The following is a 6,982-nucleotide window of genomic DNA, read 5'->3' as shown; positions in this document are numbered from 1 at the left end:
AACGATTGCAGTTGGAAAGATAAGCATGGTTTTATTTGTTAAGTTGAGGTTTTGTTTATTCAGACAAGATTTTTCAGGACATTTTTATCTCCCGACATGTTTCAACTGCAAACTGAGGAGTTCTGCTGTTCTGCTGATCGCCTTTGATGACTCCTTTGAAGTTTCCTCTGATGATGACTGGCAGTTGACAGTCGAAACATGTCAAGAGATAAAAATGTCCTGAAAAACCTCGACTGAATAAACAAAACCTCAACTACTATTCAAAAAGAAGACAAAATGAATCTCGCTGCAACTACTACATATGGTTTTATTTGACTTCAACTATGGACATAATTACTTATTATCAACACAATAGGAATATATAGATATATACTGTATTTTACAAAAAACTGAATGCATAATCTGTGTGTAGTAGATCGCGTGGGCTGTTTTTTTTTTTTTTTTATCTGACTCCCTGCCACAAATGATTCAAGAAAGATCTACTGTTGTTATTGAAGTGTCACTCTGTGAAAACATGAAATACCTACGCTGATAGGGGTCTAAAAATGTTTTATAATTGCGTCTTTGTCATTAACTTTGGGTTGCATAAATCACCCCATATTGCACTAATAAAGATGTGCATAAACACGTATTTTGTTAAATATTCATTTCTCAGTGCAAATTAAATTCAATGAGGATATGTTTTATTTAGCAAATGTAGTTATTTCACACGTGTAAAATACATCAATAGATATTATCGTAGCTTGTCTGACTAATATACGTTTTAGCTCATACCAATGATGTACCGCACTATAAATAGAGCATATATTCACTGTGCGTAGAACCAGCTGACCTATCTCCTCGACTGTAATGAAAACATTACAGCTAAAGGTCACTTCCATCCATGCTGAGTGCTGCTATAAAATGTCATCTTATCGATTAAATGTTGCCCAACAGTTGATCAATATCAACGTTTTAACTTGAAGGGAATCATTTAGATTGTGTTTGCGTGTTTGACTTTAAAAGCTTTATCCATGCAGCCTAAAGGCACTACCATAAAACTAACCCTTATCTCCCTTTTCCTCTGGACCGACTATTTACTTAACACTGGCATACCTTGATGGGTGAACGAAAACATGAAAATAAACAGGCGTCTTTCGGAAAAACAGATTTCTCCCACATGCTTATGTTTACAATGACACCTCCAGTGATAAAGTTCGAAACAAAAAGTAGAAGATGAGATCAAAGATGTGAAAAAGAAGAAGCTAAATGTGCAGAATAATAGTTTAAAGACAAAAAAATGGACTTGGCCCAAACCACTGTGCGTGCGCGCTGAGGCCAACTATAAAAATGTCCTATTCGCACGGGATTAGTTTTACCTAAGGACCACGTGCGAATTGTAATAATTGCGGAGAATGTCTGTGATGTTAATCCCGTGGGAATCGGCCATGTCAGTCATTTTAAAGTAAGAATTCCCCCGCAAATGACCTACTATATTTTGCTGAACTCCGAGGTCCTGTTGAAATAATAATTCAATGTGAATAGGCCTCTCTGTGTTTTGGACCGAAATGGGCGGGATCTGATGCGTAAATACGCGTTGTTTGTTTCCGGGAGGCATGTTTATTCACTTTTGGCAAATTTTAAGGTTTCTTCTCGCGTCCAGTGTCTACTTTTCTTCTTAGCGCCCACCATGTTGAAAACAATGTGAGTGAATGTTACGCAATACACAGTGCGTAGACTACATGCAGTATGTTCGTAAATTTCCACCAAATCTCAGGCTATGCGCCACACAAAAAGCAGACGTTGGGAGGTAATTTATTTATTACATAGGGTCCACAGATAATACTTATCCTGTGCGAATGGGGTTTAAGTTTCTATCATTAATGCTGAGGGGATACTGCTAAAAATGGACACAGGCACAGGTGAAGTCCCAAGGTTCAAAAAGGATTTAAAGACATTACCTTCTACAGGGTATATTTAAGACTTCGTTGCCACTTTAAGCTGTTTTTAACAACACATCTTGAACAGTTGTAGTTTGCAATTTAACAGAAATGATGGAAACTGAGAAGGAATAAAACCTGAAAAAATAAATTAAACTAAAGGCAGGTTTATAGACATTCCCCTCGGGTCACAACAAGCAACAACAGTTATTCAAGGCCAACTGGCAGAAAACAAGAACTTATTGCTGTTGGGTTGGGTTCATGGTGTGCACTCAAAGGGCCAGGCTCCCATTATCATTGTGAGGATGTTAAATGATGTTCTTTATAGGGTTCCCACACATTTTTCCACAATGATTTTTCTAAACTTTTCCAAAATCCAAAATGTGTTAGTGTTAAGGGACTTGCTTAACATCCCATAGTGATAACGAAGGTTGGATTTTAAACACAAAAATAAAACAGGCTATATTTCCAAAAGACTGAAATTATTCAAGACTGGAAAATCTTTTTTAAAAGTTCCATAACTTTTCCAGGAATTTCATGAGCGTGGAGACCCCGTCTTTGTGTGTAATGTTTGTGGTTTGAAGACATGCTCGTCACCTTTGCAGATATTTCCTGTTTCCATGGGGAAAACAAAGTTGTCTGTACCTTTACAATCTCCTCCTATCTTAACCTTCAACAGAATAGTTGCTATGTTTTAGAGAGGCTTTTGTTCTCATCACAGCACAGAAACAGTTCTTTGTAAAGGGCATCATTCAGGAAACATGTCTGTTCTCATGCTCCATTGGATCTAAGTGCTACAGTACATTTGACCCAGTGGACCATAACATTGTGTTGCATAGATTGCAAACATGGGTACCCTACATTTCCAGCACGTAGATAACTTGGTGTCTACACACATTAGGTTAGAGGTTGGTTCCACCCACTGTACTTCTACAAACTCTTTTTGTAGATTAGTCAGCCTTTTTAAGTTATTTAAGTTTCTGCTGAAATTAGAGGTTAATAGGCTGGGGTTTTATTAATTACATTGATTTGGAACAACCTATGGTTCTCTACCTCCCCCAAATCTTCATATAAAAGGCTTGTTTGCACAACCTCATTGTCGTGGTCCTTCAATTGTGTTATTTTGTTCAGTTACAGCCTACCTTTTTGTGGCCGTAATAGGACACAGGTCAGATAGTGGAGCCCAGAGTTTACAGCTAACATGGTGATGCTGCAAAGATGTAGAACAAACTGCCAGCAGAGCTGAAGTCAGCATCTGAGAACATTATCTAATCCAAGATAATTTTGTTAATTTCACTTTGAAATGCTTCATTTTCTTTTAATGAAAGGCACTATAGAAATAAAGTACCAGAAATGGTGTTGATAAACCCAACAGCTGGTGATACCATCAAAACAAGCATCCAGTGAGCGCAGGAGGCAAAGTGTATAAGAATGTTTTAGTTCATTTTACTAGCACTATTCACGATATAAAAATTGTTTCGCATTTTTACTTTTTAACTGTAGAAAAAATTGGAACGCTTGTTAAATCAACCACTGCAATTACATGACCACCATCACTATTGTACAGGCTAAATGCAGGTTATTAATCAATGTTACACTAAGTCTTGAACATCTTAAATTATGCCCATTTATGGCACAGATTTACCTTGGTGAGGGACACCTGCTGTATTCATGCAACGTTGCAAACCACAAATGGAATAGTAAAACGCCAAAGACAAGCAGACAGAATAAACGTTTTATTTATTTACATCCACATATCTGTTGAAAAATCATCTTTCAGTGAAGCAGATCTCCTATAAGCAACAATGCTTGATGAGCTCAGCACCTATAAAATAAAACAGAGTCAACATCTCAGCCACTTGTGATCATGTTCAGACTAAAAAAAAAAAAAAAAAACTTGTTACTAACCCGTCCTGGGTCATGTTGGAGATGTGCTTGTTGGCATTTCTTTGGCCTATTCCATCCTATCAAAAAAAATAAATAAATAAAAAAAATAGAAATTGTTTAGCATTCTGCATTGGCTGGCAAAAACACTTTAGTATGAAATGCTCAGTCTCAGTGCGCTGCGAGTCGACATCAGCTTTATTCAGTCGAACCGAAAATTGCATCATCACAGACGAGACAAACACCCCCTCTGAACTTAAATCAAGCAATTCAAGTAAGAAGTAAATTTGCTTCAACATTAAACCTTCAACTTATGATCTAACATACACTACAGATATTCCAATGTAGCCTACAAAAGTGAGTGTTGACGTGGACTTTATGTCATGGATTTGGGGTGTCATTCAGCAGAGTTGAAGTGGTGTCTCAAGCATTCAGATTTTTTACTACAACTACATAACAAAAAGCTAGAAATTCAAAACTGATTTATAATGATAATCCCAAAAAGTTAACAATAAGAACTTTTTTTCCCATAGAAGCTTTAACACTTACCAATAGATACGAAGCCCAAAAAATTTACTTTGGTCTGGAAAATCCTGTGGGACCAAAGGAAAAAGAGTTATTAATGCAAACATTCAATTATCCACAATATTTTATGCACTAACCCATCTTGCTGCCATCCACTAGGCTGTAAACAGTAAAACCAATAACCTTGATTACAGACTTGAAACAATTTGTCGAATAATGACTGAATTGATCCAGAAAATGAGATGAAGCCAATAATGTGAGTTGATGCATCATTAAGACCTCTGGTTCTGGTTTTCACATTGGGTCAATGACCATAAATCCAGCTTTTTTAGAGGCAGGCTGATGGGCAGCAAAATGTGTCAGCGAATCTCTGCTGTGCCTTTGTGGTCAGTGCACTGTGAAACATCTTTCATTTGTTCTCAGAGACTCTAGTCTATGAAATCATCATCCCACGCTAGCACAGCACAGGTTCTCCAGAGTCCACTTACCAGAACAGCCTCTATATAGTCCATGAGAACACCTAAAGAACAAATCACTGAATCAGCAATGACAGACTGACTCAGACGCACAAAAAAGGAAATTTGCATTTTCAGTGCACTGTGAAAGAGCATCACTGTATAATCAGAGACTCTAGTCTAGTGAATCATCATCATAGCATCATGTTTTTCAATGAATGTTCCTTTATGTTATCACTCACCATGGGCTGCAGTTACAACTCCTCCCATCTACTCGTTGCATCCAATGGGATCCTGAAACAACAAGTAACTATTTCAGCCAAAGAATTTTCACAACAATACAAGTATGTGATCTACATTTAGTTTCCTATGGTACATTGTGCATAACTTCTGTTTCTTTAATGCTGCACAGGTGCTAAAGGATACGTTTATCACCCACTTCTCCCCCTTTCTTACATCACTACTGTCAGTTTCAAAGAAGGCCATCAATGACTTCAACTGCATACATAGACTTGTTCAGTCTCTGCATAGTCCGTTCCACGCATGTCCAAATCGCATATAAAGTAGAAATACATTAAACGTAACCATAGCCTCCGGGACTACGGGTACGTTTCTGAACATTTTCTACATACGCGTAATGTGCCTGTGTTTTCACTGTGTCAGGATGTCCAATTGGTTTAAGGCGTCACATTTAAGTATTCTTCCTCCCGCTATCGTGGGTTTAAATCCTACTTTTGACAATTGTTTTCATTTTATAATATTGAACTTTAAAAATACATAAACTAAAACAAATATGAATATTTTAGGGTATTTCCTGGGTTAGGGCTAAAAATAAAAGGATTGGTGGTAGTTAAAAATAATTAACTAAAAGAGAAAGGACCTTTAAGTCACGTGGTGCACCTATCACGTGACCTAAACTGGCTAATGAGGGGCACTGCATGCATAGAATGGCAGTCTACGAAAACGTTTAACTATCCATAGCCTTTAAAGTATAGAAATGGTTTTGTAATTATTTTAATGTAAGCAAACACCACAAAAGCACTTTAAACAAAATTGTGCACAAAAAAAATGCAACTATTACCTGGTTTATATGTTAGTCTTACACTCGTTTACATTTAAAGTATCATGAGACTTGACGTCGCAAAAGCTCCGTCGTAAAAAAAAAATTCAAGTAAAGACGTAGTTTCCGCACATGCGCAGAACGGATCGAGTGTAGATTAATGCGCTTTATAGTGATGTAATGGCGATCAACGATTAAGAGACTGAACTCACAATGAAAAAAAAATACATATTTTCTGCAACAATTAGATGCATACACTGCACTCAACAGTTCAGTGTAGCAATGGGTTAACAAGTAGGACACTGATACCGACCACCCCTAAAAAGATTGCGTGACAGATTGAGATATCAAATTTTAAATATACTCACTGTACTCGATCAGCTGAGCTCCTAGGGCATCATCGTATCTTCACCTTTACCATTTTCTAGGTATATTGGCAATCCATTCTTTGGAATCACATTAAATCCTAACCCCAACCCTTTCCTCCAAGCCACGTGTTTACTAGCATTAGCAAACAGCTAGACAAGTGAAAGAGCTCCATCGTGTTCAATAAGCACCGATAGCTCAAAATAAACCTTAAAACACGAACGAATTTACTTAAAACAATTATTCAGAAAACTTGAAATGGGAAATCAGATGATTCCTATCCTCTACTATAAGTAGAAGTCTCTGCTGAGTCCGACGAAAAGAAAGACCAGTGGCTAACGCAAGCCTTTATATAGGTCCTACCCACGGCCTTTTAGGTGTCTTCAACACTGCCTGCCTTAATGTGTCACGAACTGTAAAAAAAACAAAAAAAAAAAGGTCTCTTTCAACCAAGATAAGGGAATACTCTTAATTGTAATTTTGATGAATAGTAATAATACATATTTTTACTAACAATTTTCAACTTTAAAAGGCATTTGGATAGGACACACACACACACACACTTTTTGTATTGTTCATGTTAATTAGTTCAACTAACTTTAAAATGTCTTTAAATAAAGCAATAAAGGCTTTAAAATGTGGGATCCAAGTTATGTCCAAAGCTAATTCACTTTGTTTAAGTGGTTGCTGTGTCTGTCTTTTGTGTGCTTTTGTGTACTTTGTGAATTTTTCTGTCGCTGTGTGTGTTTTGGGAGTTATTTTGTGTATTGTGT

The 6,982-nt window shown here is 36.9% G+C and overlaps 1 long non-coding RNA gene and 1 other non-coding gene across 2 annotated transcripts; both read right to left on the bottom strand.

Annotated features, from left to right (window-relative positions):
* Window positions 1-3,640: 3,640 nt before the first annotated feature.
* On the bottom strand, window positions 3,641-6,645 carry LOC114471875 (uncharacterized). The gene is made up of 6 exons (XR_003675039.1): window positions 6,212-6,645; window positions 5,026-5,077; window positions 4,817-4,848; window positions 4,353-4,396; window positions 3,828-3,883; window positions 3,641-3,744 (listed from the first exon to the last, which is right to left on the bottom strand). It is a non-coding gene; the product is annotated as an uncharacterized LOC114471875 (long non-coding RNA).
* Window positions 4,713-4,780, bottom strand: LOC114472708 (small nucleolar RNA SNORD52). The gene has a single exon (XR_003675180.1). It is a non-coding gene; the product is annotated as a small nucleolar RNA SNORD52 (small nucleolar RNA).
* Window positions 6,646-6,982: the final 337 nt, after the last annotated feature.

Source organism: Gouania willdenowi, chromosome 11 (genome assembly GCF_900634775.1).
Source record: "Gouania willdenowi chromosome 11, fGouWil2.1, whole genome shotgun sequence".
Classification (NCBI taxonomy): domain Eukaryota; kingdom Metazoa; phylum Chordata; class Actinopteri; order Blenniiformes; family Gobiesocidae; genus Gouania; species Gouania willdenowi.
The sequence above is the reverse complement of the archived record's forward strand: the minus strand, read 5'-3'. Positions and strand labels throughout refer to the sequence as shown.